Consider the following 16,331-nt stretch of genomic DNA (forward strand, 5'->3'; position numbering starts at 1 on the left):
ATCTGGTGGGCCCAAGAAGCCCCAGTCCAACACTGTTTTTGAAATTGAAATGTTAATGGAATAAAATGGGGAACAGATGTAAAGGACGTATCTTGCTTCTGTTCTGGAATACACAAACAAATCTTTATCTTATATGGGAAATGTGTAAGTGCTTTATTTTACCTGGGGGGGGGGGGTTTCTGTTGGACAGTAAGTAATTTTTACTCACATATTTCAGCTTATCCCTACTTAGGGGGTACTTTGGGATCAGTCTATTGTCAAGGGACATTTTTTTAGCGTGCCTATGCACAGTGTGACCTGACCTGACCACGCCTATACGCTATGTACAACTTGGGTTGACATGCCACATGCACATTAGACCCTACATGATCATTCTCGACAGAAGGACCTCTCATTTGATGACATCTAGTAAGCAAAAACACATCTCTGATCTCCTCTCAGTCTCTAAATCCCAGTTCTGCTTTGCGATCCTCCATGACTGCTTCACGCCGAAGAAGCTGTGTTGATTTTTATAAACTTATGTTTTAAGTCAATGTGTAGCAAAGCATAAAGAAAGATGACAAGTCCATGTGAAAGAAGTAAATTGCTTCTCTAATCGGTTGTCAGTGAACAGAGTTTCTGGCTACTTTATATTATGTAATGACGGCAAGCAGGAACTTTATATCTCATTAAGTCCAACTTGTTTACTATAACATATGCTTCATTACGCTGGCCAGGATGTCTGGAATTATTACCGGCTAAATTGGCTCTATTGGATTTCTATTCGTTACCCGTTAAAATACCTGTTTCCTCTGAACCTCTGTATTTTACGTCTTCTGCAGGGATTAATCCCTGTTACACTTGACTTTCATACTACACCTGTTACTGACTTCCATACGTTGACGCCAGGCTTTGGTCTCTGAAATCTACATTTATCAAGCAGAGAGCGTGATGTACAATGCCGGCTAATGATGAGAGCGCTGAGCTCCATTAATCCAGGTCACAGCGCCTGTGTCTTCTCACTAATCGCGTCAACTATTAAACAATAGTAAAATCCGAAAAACAGATGGAAACTGTTCTTCCGAGCTTGAAATGGTTTTGAAGTATGAGTTTTCTCAGGATTTTTAGAGCTGGAGTTAGACTGATATTTATTTGTTTTGAATTTCCTAAAATCATAAAATTCTCAGTAACTGCATGTTGTTGAGTTGTACTCTTATGTCATGTAACTTAAAGGGAACCTGTCATCAGAAATTGGCCTAATAAACCGATAGCCGTGTGGTGTTAAGCAGCTGAGCAGCTTCTAGATGTTAATTTCATGGTTCAGTGTGGTGGCATCACCCAGAAAATCAACTTTAAAGCAAGATGTAAATTGGTTTTATGAAGTCAAGGAGGTGGGGATTTTAACACTAAAGTCAAGCTTTCCCTGTCTTAGAATGTCCTCTTCACTGTTACTGATGGTCCTGTGTCCAGGGATATCATTGTTCTGATCTCCTGAAGTCCGATGCATGAGGAGGTGTTCAGAGGTGGGGGAGAGCTTGACTGCAGTGTTAAACTCTCCACCTCCCTGACTTTATACATCCAACTTACATCTCACTTCAAAGCTGATTTTCTGGATGATGCCTTTACACTGAGGCATGAGAGAAACATGATCTAGAAGCTTTTCAACTGTTTGACAATATACTGATTGTGGTTTATTAGGCCAATTTCTGTTAACAGGTTACCTTTAAGGGAAACTTGCCATCACGAATATAACTAATAGGCAGGTTCCTGTATTTACAATCATCATATGCTTTTTTTAAGTAAAACTTTTAGTGCCCATGATCTAAATAAAAAGTTTATCTGATAAATATGCTAATTTTCTTTGGAGGCTACTGGGGTGTGAAGTAGCTGCGCCATTGTGTGGGAACTCAAGGGTAGCCCTATGCTTTTTTTTTAGTAATACTTTTAGTTCCCCAGACATATATAAAAAGTATATCCCAAAAAATTACATTTTCTTTGGAGGCTACTGGGGCATGGAATTTTACACCATTCAGAATCTAGAAGAAAACCCATTTAAATGTACCTTATTGTTTCTGGTCATTAATCCCATTTACTGAACACCAACACAAGAGAGGAAGTCACACAATCCTCCGTATGGGACTGTAACGGTACTGGCAAGATACATAGTAAACCTGAAGAAGAAGGCAGACTTACACCAATGATATTAATAAAAAATCATAATTTTATTGAAACACAAGACTTACAACTAAAAATAGGGGGAGGAGAAGGGAGAAGAGGGGTAGGAGGAGAGACAATACACTGCACCTGGGGTATGTGGGCGTTACCAACATGACATAAAAACTCCTCTTATATAATGTTTTACAATACTCAAAACCATTTGTCATTAGTACTAATAGGTAGCAGGTACAATGTAAACAAGAGAGGAGGGGAAAGAGGGAAGATACACCTTTTTTTTTTTTTTTTTTTTTCCTTCCTTTTTTTTTTTTTTTTTTTTTTTTTTTTTTTTTGATTTTCAAAAAGCTTTATTAGGTTTTCACATAAAAATTACATATCCATCTGCAATAGAGTGTTCTATACATATCAACTTACATATTTAGACACGTTAAACACGGTAACCATTATCTTTCTCGCCCAAGGCGCTAATCATAGTTTCTATGCAACATAACTTAACAGCTTAACCGATGCATTTCTTAGAATCCCTATTTATTCCCTTTTTTCCCCTATACCCCCCCCCCCCTCGCTGGAAGTGTTCGGGCCCCCCCCTGAAAAAAAAAAAAAAAAAAAAAGGAAACACTCTATCTCTTCCAATGTTCCCAGATATCTTTCAGACTACTGCCATTTCTGAAACGTTTTTCAAAAGCGCATTCATATTCACTAATGCGGTCAACTGTGTTTTCCCATTCCTTTACCACTGGAGCTTTTCCTTCTTTCCAGTGCCTAACCAGTACCACCCTTGCCAGCAATAGGGACTTCAACACTAACTCTCGTTTTGACTTTATACCTATCCCCTCTGGGATTAAACCCAATAGACCCAGGGTTACAGTACGAGGGAGGGTACACCCAGTCCGAATCTCGAGTGTCTTAAAGGTCTTGCCCCAAAATTCTTCGATCTCAGGGCATTCCCATAAGACATGAAGGATGTCTGCATCAAACTTATTACATCTGAAACACTTGGAATTCTCCCTAATCCCTATCTTACACATTAACAGCGGTGAAAAATACGTTCTGTATAAAATATTCAATTGTACACATCTGTGATTTACATTAATCGTGCTCCTAACCACATTTTTATAAATTTCTTCCCACTGTTCAGTAGTGATCTCCCCCACCTGTCTTATCCATTTACATTGACTAATGTGTCCCATATCTTTATCAATATATTTTCGAAAAAAGTGATATAATTTTGCTAAACTTTTTGGGCGGCCCCCCCATTCTAGCATACCTATCAGAATGTTACCCCCCTCAACTTTTAACCTTACCCTATTTTTTTCCTTACTATGTGCGTGTGAAAATTTATAATATCTAAATCGATCTTTATCCCTCAAAATTCCAGCTTCTACCCAAGAACTAAAAGTAGGGAGTTCCCCAAACATACCCAAGTGCTCCAGAGAGGTAATACCTCTTTTTTCCCAGAACAGGTAATCCTCAATCTTAGCTAACTCTGGGAGATTAACATTCCCCCATAAGGGAGTAAAAGTCAGACCCCCTTCAATTCCAAGCAACCTCCTTACCTCTCTCCATGTATTCACCAAGAGTCTAGCCAATGGGGTTTTCCCAATCTCCCCGCATTTTAGTTGTCCCGCCTCCAATAGTGCAAAAAGAGAGTTATAGCTTCGGTTAATTTTAGTGGAGAGGGTTTGAAACAACCTCCCCCCTTTGTTTTCAATTATAAATTGCATCTGAGCTGCAAGAAAATAGTGGAAGAAAGATGGAAGAGACAACCCTCCCTTACTTTTATCCCTCATTAGTACTTCTTGTTTAATACGAACCCTTTTCCTCCCCCATAATAATTTATTTATGATTGCCCGCATCAGAGTAAACCATTTTTTATCAATCCAGCAAGGACAATTACTTAATACAAACAGAATTTGCGGTAGTAAAATACATTTAATTAACATCACCCTCTCCGCTCGGTTTAACGGAAGAGAGCTCCATGTATTTACTTTCGTCTTCACTTTAGTCAACAGAGGGACCACATTCAGTGTCAAATACTCGCTCACCCTGGAACTGATTTTTAACCCCAAATATTCCATAGAATCCGCTACCTTCAGCTCTAGTTTTCCCAGTTGGCTCAAGGAATCCTCATCTAGAGGCATCAGGATGGATTTCTGTACATTTATCTCAAACCCTGAATATCTGCCGAACTCATTGATCACTTTTAGAGCTTTCGGAACGGACGTTGCTGAATCTTCTAAACAGAGAAGGATATCATCCGCATACAACATGATCTTATCCCTCTGTCCGCCATATCCTGCCCCCATGATCTCCTCACTTGCCCTGATCCTTATAGCAAGCGGCTCAATAAAAAGGGCGAATAATAAAGGGGACAGGGGGCATCCCTGTCTCGTACCTCTTGTTAAAGAGAAGAAAGAGGAGTAGTCTCCATTTACTCTGATACATGCCCGCGGGGCCACGTAGAATAATCTAATCCAATGCAGAAACTTTCTGCCCAAACCAAATCTATTCAACACCTCCCAGAGGAAGTCCCACTCCACCCTGTCGAACGCCTTAGATGCATCTAGCGACAAGATGGAGCGGGACCCCCCCAGGCCCAACTGCAGACTCGCAAACAATCTTCTAATATTTGTACTAATGTGACGCCCTGCCACGAAGCCACATTGATCTTTATGTACAATTTCAGGTACCACCGTTTTTAATCTATTCGCTAGGACTTTAGCTAATAGTTTGGCGTCCGCGTTTAAGAGTGATATCGGGCGATATGATTCCCTCTCTAAATGATCTTTATTCTTTTTATGTATCAACACTATTCCTGCCTCATACCAGGACTCCGGTAGTTTACCTCGCTCCTGTGCATCCTCCCAAACTTCGGCCAGCAGCGGAATTAAGATTGAACCGAATCTCACATAGATTTCCAGGGGTAACCCGTCTAGCCCCGGAGCCGCATTGCGTCTAGCGGAGCTTACTGTATCTTCGAGTTCCTTAACCGAAATAGGTTGGGATAATAAATTGCTCTTTTCTTCTTCTAGTGTCGGAATACTAATCCCTTCTAGATATTTTTTGATATTATCTGACGTGGCCTCTAAATCTGATGAATAGACCGACTGAAAAAACCTCATAAATTCATTTTTAATCTCGCTTTGGCTAAGCACAATCTCCCCCGCGCTATTCCTAATTGCTTTAATTCTGTTTAACTCCTGATTTTGTTTTATTTTCTGAACCAGTCTTCTCGAGGACAATCCACTCTCACAGTGGATCGCCTGATTTATAAAGAATTGTTTTTGAATGGCTTTATTAGTAGCAAATTTATTATACCTTTCTTGCGCCTGTAACATATTATCCAAACTATTTTGTGTTTTATTCTCCTGAAACGCCTTCTCCCGCTCTTGCAATTCTCCCTTTAACTGATTTTCTTGTTTTGCAAACTGCCTTCGTAAATATATCACTTCCGAGTCTAATAGGCCTCTCAAAAATGCTTTCGTCGAATCCCATAGTAAGCCATGATTATTTATCCCTCTATTTGCTGCAATACAGTGGCACAATTGACTCTTAAGCTTATCCTCATCTGAAATTAGTGACAGCCAATGGGGGTTGATCTTCCAAAATCTGCAGGATCTTGCGTCCACCCCCGACAGTTCCAGAACTATCGGGGAATGATCAGATATCGAACGATTGTCGTATCTCATCTTTTTGACCCGACCCAAGACCGAGTCGTTCCCCAATGCTAAATCAATCCTGGAAAGAGAGTTGTGCGAACGGTTAAAACATGAATATGCCATTTGATCCCCCGCAATATATCTCCATACATCTGTCCAGCCTATTTCCTGGCAGAACCTCGCAAACGGGGTAGCACCCGAATCCCGGGAAACTAGTTGATCTCTCCTCATCCGATCCATCCCTTCCGAAAACACAGCGTTGAAGTCTCCCATTGCAAGCAGCGGGCACTCCCCTACTCTCTCTGAAAACCTAATCAGCTTTAGAAATACTTCGTATTTGAAGGGCGGCGGTATATAAATCCCTGCAACTATACATCTCATCCCTTCCAATATACCATATAAAAAAACAAATTTACCGTCAACGTCACATTGATACTCAAGAACCTGGAAATCAATGGATCTATGTATTAAGATCGTAACCCCCCTAGAGAAGGACGAGAAAACTGAGCTATACGACTGGCATACCCATCTTCTCTCTATTAAGCAAAGCGTCTCTTTCACGAGATGCGTTTCCAAGAGGATTACTATTGCAGGCAATTGTTTACAGATATAATTAAAAATAATACAACGTTTCAGTCGATCCTTCATCCCTCTAATGTTCCAGGCAATAAATCTTATGGCTGACATCACTCACAAAGACGTCGGAAGAGAAGAGAAAAAAAAAAAAAAAAAAAAAACACAACAAACAAAGGGGGGTTCCCTTGCTACCTCCAGTGCCCACCCATAGCCCCAGCCCCTCCCCACCCCATCCCCACTGTCCTACCATAGTGGCACTCTTCCTACTCGAGCCACTTCCCCCCCTCCCCCCCTCCCCCCCCCCCCCAACACCGAACCTCTATAGTAGAACAAACATGTATTCTCTTTCAGAGCCCCTTCAAGTCCAACCAATCGGAGGCTTCTTCCGGGGTAGCAAAGAAATAGGAATGATTTTGAAAAATAACCTTAAGTTTAACTGGGAACAGGAGGGAGTACAGAATACCCTTTTCTCTCAATCTTCTTTTAACTTCTATAAAACTTTTCCTTTTCTGTAAAGTCTCTTTAGAGAAGTCAGGATAGATAGCCACCTTAGCTCCTTGAATCGTCAGCTCTTTATGATCCCGAGCAACCCTCAATATCGTGTCCCTATCCCTGGACAGGAGGGTTTTACATATAATAGAACGTGGGGTGTTGCCGGGAGCTTTTAAAACCGTTGGAATCCTATGTGCCCGTTCTATTTCAAAATTAGGAGAAAGCTGCTCTCTGCCTATTTTTTCCAGCAGCCAACTTTTGATGAACTGGACTATATTTTCCCCTTCTTCCTTCTCAGGAACCCCTATTATCCGCAAATTAGCCCTTCTAGACCGATCCTCCATATCTGTCAGTCTGTTTTTAAGAGAGTCATTTTCCCTTTCCAAAACACCTGTTCTTTTCTTAATTGTCACCATCTCCTTTTCCACTATTAGTATCCTCTCATCTGTCCTTTTCTGTTTTTCTCTAACTTTATTAAGATCTTCCCTTAAAAGGGACATATCTCCTCTCAAAGCTCCCACTTGGTCTGTCAGTTCATTAATTGCAGTACTGCATTTTTTTATGGACGCTAAGATTTCTTTGAGCATCTCATTCTCTCCTCCTGATTCACGATCCTCTCCGTCTCCCTCCTGCTCCTCTCCCTCTAGTGCAGCGAATCTTGAGCCCTGCGGTCTCTGTTCCTCACTTCCCTGATTTTTCTGGGTTGTGCGCGTTTTAACCGCCGGGGATTTCCATAGTTTGTCTATTTTCGCTATGTTTTCCCCTTTACCGGGGTTCCCTTTTTCTTTCGGAGACACTGCTCCTGTCGATTTACGTGATATATTCTTTGGGGGCATAGTGGTATTCTTATTTTTCGCGGTTATTTAACCCAAATGCCCGCAAGATACTCCTTAGTACCCCTTAAACGCAGAGATCAAGCATGTAACAACGACCACAGTTCTAAACCACAAGGTATATGCAGGGCAATTTCCAAAATACTTCTAAGGGCCCCGCCTAGACACTTAATTACTGAACTACAAACCATCTAATACAAATAGGATGTTACAGTACCATGCCTCAAAATATACGATCAGTACCTATAGAACGTGATAAAGTGCTTAAGTAAACAGAGAGAGAAAAAAAAAAAAAACAATCCTATACATTAATCATATGTTATACAATAATATTGCACCCAACCCAGCAATATCAACCAAGAAGCGGTATTGCACCTAAGAGCTCTATCTGAAAAAATGTTTAAACAGACCGCATAGAATAGACCCATCAAATACTCATATCATATTCGTCATTATTGCGCACTACCGGCCAGATATAAATAAATAAAAGGGTGGAAACAATCGCAAAGTTTGATCAAGCAACCTGCCCACCGTGCAAGCCGAGTCAAAGTGCCTAAACAAACTTAATGATCTAATACATTAGTTAAACATTGAATATCAATATTGCACACAGCCAAACAATATTAACAGACATTAAATAAATATTAGTAAGCGAGGGATGTTGTTCATGGAACCTATATAGCCATAGTTCTGTGCCGTCGCTCCGGCGGAATTAAGATGGTTAGAAAAGCTAGGAATGTTAGTCGCACATGGAAAGCACAATGTCTTGGCAGAAAAAATAAAAAATAGTTAGTCAAATTAGTCCTCCTTATTATACGTGCATACACTGGAAGCAAAGATGTGGGTAACAAGCCATACACCTCCGCTAACCAAAAAGCAACCAAGGCGAGACAAGGGGGCATAAGCAAGTATTATGGAAAAGAAATTCCTTGCCTCCTTGTCTCCAAATAAGCACTTAAAATGATCCTTAGTGGAGTAAGTTATTCAAGTATGCTTCAGCAGAGCAAGTTAGTTAATCATTAGTCATTATTTATAGATGAAAAACTTTTGCGCACCACCGGGAATTCAGGTCAATATAGACCAGCCATACATAAGAGCCTTCCACAAGAAAAATGGCATAAAGCTTACAAAAAGTATAGGCAGGTAGTGAATACCACCACCACCATGCCTTACAGTGATCTCACCCAACCGGAACGGAAGAGCATCCTTCAGAGCAGACTATTCCCAGGCATGTGGCAGCCAGCTAGTGGAGCAGATAAGCTGAGCATCACAGAAGACGGCCTCTGGTCCGGCTTGCGTCGTCGCTGCTGAGGGCTCCCCAGCCCCGGCACTCCCGCACCGAGCCTCCGGATGTCTCCGCCCGCGACAGCGCTCCACCGAACCCTTGTCTTCGTCGGCAACAGTTGCTGACCGACACGCTCTGCCTCTATTCCTGGCCCCAATCGGGGGCTTGCTCCGACACTCTCGCTCCCTGTTGCAGTTCACCAGCCTGCTCCAGACTGCGCGCCCGACTCGTCGCCTCAGCGATCGTCCGGGTCAGCGCTATCCCTCGGGGCTCCACCGCGCATCATGCCGAGGTCCCGCATCGCGAGGTAAGGGGGAGGGGAGAAGGGAGACGTGCAGCGTGACTACGTCATGCCGTTACGCTCCCACCCGGGAAGATACACCTTGACATATATACAAGTACATCAGTTTACATACATATTGCACAGCCCAGTGTCGCTAAGAACACAATGGGGCAGATTTACTTACCCGGTCCACTCGAGATCCAGCGGCGGGTTCTCCAACGCTGATTCGGATCTTCCGGTGATTCACTAAGGTAGTGCGCCCGATGTCCAGGTGTCGCTGCTGCGCTGAAGTCCGTCGGAGTTCACTGAAGTTTACCAAGCTATCCTGGGTTCAGGTAAGTGCGTGTAGTAAATGACCCCCATTAACAAGAACAAAAATGCAAGTGCTTGTACAAATTTTTATGTGCAAAAAAAGATGATATACATTGCAAGGTGCATCAACAGTCTTTACCTGAGAGAAGATAGCCCTCGTATACCCAGGTGGCTGACACCTCTACGCGCGTTTCGGCATGCTGCCTTCATCAGGGAGTAATGTCATCCAGACATAGAGCAGTATATAAAACCCAAAGCAGCCAATAGGGACTAAGAACCTCACCTGCCGTGCTATTTAATTACCGGGCGCATGTGACACCATTGGTGTTTCTGGCCAATTATATATTATGGAAGGAATTCCTTCCCCTTAGGCCTATGTAGGCCACCTTTTCAGGCTTATACTGTACCGACAAGATGCAATAGCAGCGAAACAGTTGGATGCCTATTTTGGAAGAGATTCACTATTTTGACTATTATCCCATGTCAGGCTTCCTGAAAGTCTGACATTGATGTAGAACGAGCTGCCCTATTTCAGGTACCACTGGAGGCATAGTTTACCTTTCCCACCTTGTTAAACCTATTAACTTTTTACTTCTAAATGAAGTGACCTACACAGAGAATCTCCAATAAAGAAAATGAATACCTTCAGGACCACGGCACATTAAATGTTTTAATCTTAGTAGTATTCAGTAATATTTTACTATTATTATTATCATCAATATACAGCTAAAGAGTAACCACTGGCAGTTCCCGGGTTACGTACAAGATAGGTTCCATAGGTTTGTACTTAAGTTGAATTTGTATGTATGTCAAAACTGTATATTTTATAATTGTAGATCCAGACAAAATTTTTTTTGCCCCAGTGACAATTTCAACATTTTTAGCTGTAATGGGACCAAGGATTATCAATAAATCTTCATTACAGCTGATCATTGCAGTCTTGGACTATAGTGAAGCATTCAGAGAGCTTCACCAGGAGCGTAACTTGAGGGGGTGCAGAGGTTGCGGTCGCACCTGGGCCCAAGAGGTTTAGGGGCCCCTATTGGTGTCACTTTCCCATATGAGAAGACTATTACTATAAACCATACATTACAGTCGGGGCCTGGCACAGACTTTGCAATGGGGCCCATCAGCTTCTAGTTATGCCACTGAGCTTCACCAGAGGTCACAGGGGGCAAAGAGGTCAGTCTGTAAGTCGGATGATCTTAAGTAGGGGACCGGCTGTATATATTATTAATTAGGTAAATAAATGGGTGTATAAGTGATATTTGAGCAAACTCTATCTACGTTATGTCAGAATTTGCTCCCCAAAATTTAAAAAACCTATGTCCCTACTAAAAGCACCAGATGTCAAATGTATATATTCTTATTACTCTTCTTCTGAAAAACTACAGTAAAAAAATTTGATAGACAATATGTATACCAAATAGCGTCATAGGCTTTTTAGAAAATATAAAATAATTCATAGATACTTGGCATCAATGCAAGTAAAATGTTTTCTTTTAAAATAAATGTATATACTATATATAAATTCTATATATAAACATTAATTACAGTAATTTAGTAATATAAAAGAATAATTTTAATCTTAATATACAGAGCATGCTATATCCATTTAAAGGTTCCCTGTTTAATTCCAGCCCCCTTAGGTAGGGTATGGGTTGTCCTTTCTAAAATCCCCTCTTTTATTTGAAATCCCATCCATTTACCTATGAAAATTATATAATTTCCCCCAGACAAATATGACTCCATTTTCACATGAGACGAGTCAGGTTTAGTGGTTGCAGGTGTAGTGTCATTTCAGAAGCTCCTATCTTTTGTTCAATAGAACCTAGAGACATGGTTTTTATGTCATATTAAATATACGGATGCCTTCTTTAGCTGCCTGTATCTCTGACTCTGTAGCTCACAAGCCACAAGTCTGTTGCCACCTTAAAGATAAGACCCTTATTTTTAAAATTTACATATGAAATATGTTTCCAGGTATTATAATACAGAAGATAGGGACTTCTGAAGTGCAACCTTTGCTACCGCTAAACTTGACTCATCTCAAGTGAAAATGAAGTGAGATGAGTCTGACTTTGGGGATGATTTTTTATATGGTGTTTCAACTTATGTATATGTTATATGGAAAATGAGTTTAGGTTCTACTATGCTGATACATTGAATAAGCATCCAACACATAAAAATAAATACTCTTATTTTTGCCCTATAATTTAATATGCATCAATGATGAATTGTCCTGGTGTATCTGTAGATGTCCCTGTATATGTTGACTGGACAATAAGTTTAGGCTCTTGGCTTATTACTTTGAAAAAAAGAACAAAACATGTAAAACCTTTTAAATGGTAATAACTACATTTACTGTAAGTGTAGGGTTGGTCAGACTACAGCCAATCCTATGTGTAGTCAGGTCCTGTATATGTGTATACATGTATATAGCCTGTCTCTCCCTACTCTCCCTACCTTCTTGCTATACTACAAATAGAAGAAGGCGCAAAACATAACTGAAACTACACATGAGATGAAACTACACATAAAGTTTATTTGTAGCTATATACACAAAGGTATAGATTTATTTATGACGAATATTTGTAAGACATTTTATTTTTAATTTTTTTACACAAATTTGCATATTTATTGCTGTACAATATCATATAATCCAAAGAAAAAAAGGAATTTCCAATAAACTTTAAAGCTCCATTAAAAACAGATGACAAATAGGAGATACAAGTAAAAAAAAAAAAGACCAACGCGTTTCGAACTACACAAATATTAAGATCTTAGTCATGACTAACACAATTTAAGATTTTTTACATGCATCCCATGCATTTTAATGGAGCATTAAAGTTCATTGGATTTTATTCATTTTGGAGTTTTGGAGATATTCTTAGTTTTTTTATTTGCCACTCCGGAACCGACCCGTCTTCTTCTCCCTTTCCTGTGCAATTTCAACAAGCAGTCCACTACTTGGAGATCATGGGTTGGTGAGCTGTTATTGCAACTTGCATTTTTGTTTTTTTCTCATATCATATAAAATTATATTTTAAATATAATTGTTAGAGCTAGGTATTTTTTTCTAGCGATTATTTTAGGAAAAGTGGGATTTATATGTTTTTTCCTTGAAATATGACTTGCCATACAAAACATTAGTACATCCATTGTGTGGAAGATCAAGCTTTAAAGTCACCCTACAAGGAAAAGCCATTAAGAAAATAGACTAAACTTGAATCAAGGTTTTTTTGAGCTTTTGTGTTTACATTGAAGGGCAAATAAAACTTTACATAAAAATGTAAAAAAGATACCAGTTCAAGAACAAACTGAATACGGTTTTATTAGTGATCCCATAAATACTTGACTATAAGCCGACATGAGTATAAGTCAAGGTACCTAATTTTAACACAAATAACTGGGAAAACCTATTGACTTGAGTATAAGCTGAGGGTGGGAAATGCATTGGTCACAGCTTCCACCCAGTATACAGCTATTCAACCCCCTGTCCCCCAGTATATAGCCACCCAGCTCATGCCTCCAGTATACAGCCTTCCAGCCCATGCCTCCAGTATACAGCCTGTCTGCCCATGACTCCAGTATATAGCCAGCCAGCAGATGCAACCAATATATAGTCAGCCCTCCTGTATATAGCCTGCTAGTCCATGCCTCCATTATATAGCCAGCTCATGCCCTAAGTATACTGTATATGCAGTCAGCCCTTGCCACATACATATAGCCAATCAGCCCATGACACCAGTATACAGCCAGTCAGCCCATGACCTAAGTATATAGCCAGTTAGCCCATGACACCAGTATCTACTTACCAGCCCATGCCCCAAGAATATAGCCTGCCAGCCCATGCAGTCAGTATATAATTTCCCACTCCATGATAACAGTACATACAGTCCCTGGGTTACATACAAAATAGGGTCTGTAGGTTTGTTCTTAAGTTGAGTTTGTATGTAAGTCGGAACTGTATATTTTATCATTGTAACCCCGGCCAGAACTTTTTTGGTCTCTGTGACAACTGAATTTTAAAAATGTTGGGTTGTCATAAGAATCAAGATTAACACTAAATCTTCGTTACAGACACCAGTGATAACTGTTACAGCTGATTATTGTAGCCTAGGACTAAAGTACAATAAATTACCAATAGCCGGAGGTCCGTTTGTAACTAGGGGTCGTATGTAAGTCGAATGTTCTTAAGTAGGGGACCGCCTGTATATAGCCAGATCATGCCCCCAAGTATATATCGTGCCAGCATATGCCCCCCAATATATAACAGGCCTACTGCTTGAAGTATATAGGTAGGACTTGTCCCCAGTATAACTAGCACAAAAAAAACTCAATGCTCAATATCATTAATACCTTTCCGACACCTCCGCACACACACAATGGCGTCAGCTGCATCCCGAGACCTGTCATTGTGGGCGCACAAACTATGTTGTCAGCCGACAGCAATGAAGAGGAGGACCTGCGGGGGGCATTGGAAAGGTGAGTATTAAGTTAAGTTTTTTGTAATAGACTCGAGTATAGGCTGAGTCTAGATTTTTCAGCATTTGAGTATATACAATATTTACTAATATTGGTTTTCAAAATGAATGCACCACTGAAATCCATGTCTACAATTCTACTTTTACTACGGAGAAGAATAGGAGGGTTAAATTGTAGTTCAATGCGACATGCTTGGTCCTGGTCTATGCTGCAGAAAGGGTCTACAATGGTTAATCAGCAGGATATGACCACTGAGTAATCTAAATACTGAGTCTAATGAAGGATTGAGGAATGTTTTATATTGAATATGATACTCAAAGAAACCAAATTGATTGTATTGAGTAGAGGTTATGGTGGTCGGGCCTCAAACAAATCAAACCATTGGCCTATCCCAAAAATAGGTTTCCGAGATTTAACTCCCCCCCCAAAAAAATGTATACGTAGAATCATTAAAAAAAATGTCTTCTCATTTTTGTTTATATTAGGAAAATTTGGAGTATTTGAGCAGTAAAACAATAGCAAACCCCTGAAAATTAAAGGGTACACAATTCTTTGTGTACTTGTATGAATGTTGACCCAAGCAGCTTTACAAATATATATAGTATAGTAGGGGCCCCAGGCAACAACCAAAACCACCCTAATAGAGATCATCCATTCAGTAGAGGTTCCACAGAATCCACTTTAAATTTATTGATGTCGCTCCCAATGTTTTTTCTAAATTGAGCATTCCTTGGTACCCTGCACTTCTGTGATTGGACAGTTGGCCTGTCATGGGTGGATGTCTCCATTAATTATAAAAGTGGATTTTCAGAATTCCTGGATCTTCAGATCTCTAACACTGATGGCTGGACCATAAGTGCTGAGAATCACAGGAGCCTCTTTGCCAATCATTGGCCACCACCTTCAATGGGATGCCAATTTCTCTTCTATCACAAGTTATTGCTCATGGTCAGAGGAGACCACTGATTGGCCAAAGTGGATCAAAGAACCTTGGCACTTCTGGCTGTGCTGTCAGTGCTGAAGACTGGAAGTACCAGCGCTGGACTCTGGAGCTGGAGCAAATGAGCTTCCCAACAAGGCCAAGCTCTCAATTCATTCACTTGTATAATGTGCAGCTCACACAACAGTTATAGCAAACAGCATGGGATCCTTTATTCTAGATGTCCAAGATAGGAATACCCATTTAAAAGAGTTGTTGGCCCACTATTCACTGTTGATGCTCATGATATTTTTGAAGGTCAAGTAATCAGTATGTGATCTGTGGAATTCCAATAGCCCGACACATGGACCTCTTGTTGAACAGATGTTCCTGTACCTGAACAGGAAAGAATTTTAACTGCAGTGCATTTCACTGGAAAGCTTCAACTACATCCCACCATAGTGAACCTACCTTCCACTCCCAATCTCTAAGACCCCAACCAATCACTTGGGTTGCTTCATGAACTAATACCCCCCCCCCCCCCCCTGTCTCTAACAATGGGACTCCTTTCTGCTCATTACATAAATAGCTCTAATTTTTCCTTCCTTCATTGGCTCCAGGAAAGTCGTTCTAACCTAGGAATTATATATGGATATATATATATAATACACGAGAATTAAGCAGCACTCCAGGGCGTCAATAGTTAGGTGAAGAAAGTGAAAATGCTTTATTCCATGTTCAGAAGTACAACAAGGTACAGCAGCAACGTTTCAGCTTCAAGGAGCCTTTTTCAAGCCCTTTCAAGGCCGAAACGTTGCTGTACCTTGTTGTACTTCTGAACATAGAATAAAGCATTTTCACTTTCTTCACCTAACTATTGACGCCCTGGAGTGCTGCTTAATTCTCGTGTATTACATTTGAAGGACCTGGAGACTGGTCTCAGCAAGCTTGCACCCACCTGCACCTTCGTTTGTGTGCTGCTTGAACTTTCTACAAATATATATATATATATATATATATATATACTGTATATATACCACCTACTAATGAGCCCCTATTGTATAAAGTCTATGAGGCCATATGTTATATAGGGAACTTATCTTACAGATGGTCATGGCAGGATAAACTCATATTAGTAAGTCCATCAGTTCAGAATCACCAGAGCGGCCTGGAGTCTTCAATTCGGATCTAATTGTAATAATATTAGTATTAAAATAAAACTGGGAATTTAAATGTTACTTTCAAATGGTTAATTTTTCCGCTCACCTCTGTTCCCCCTCCCTTAATCCCGGCTTCTTGCCAGCAGACAGACACCATAAGTACAAAAGGG

Source organism: Engystomops pustulosus, chromosome 4 (assembly GCF_040894005.1).
Source record: "Engystomops pustulosus chromosome 4, aEngPut4.maternal, whole genome shotgun sequence".
NCBI lineage: Eukaryota > Metazoa > Chordata > Amphibia > Anura > Leptodactylidae > Engystomops > Engystomops pustulosus.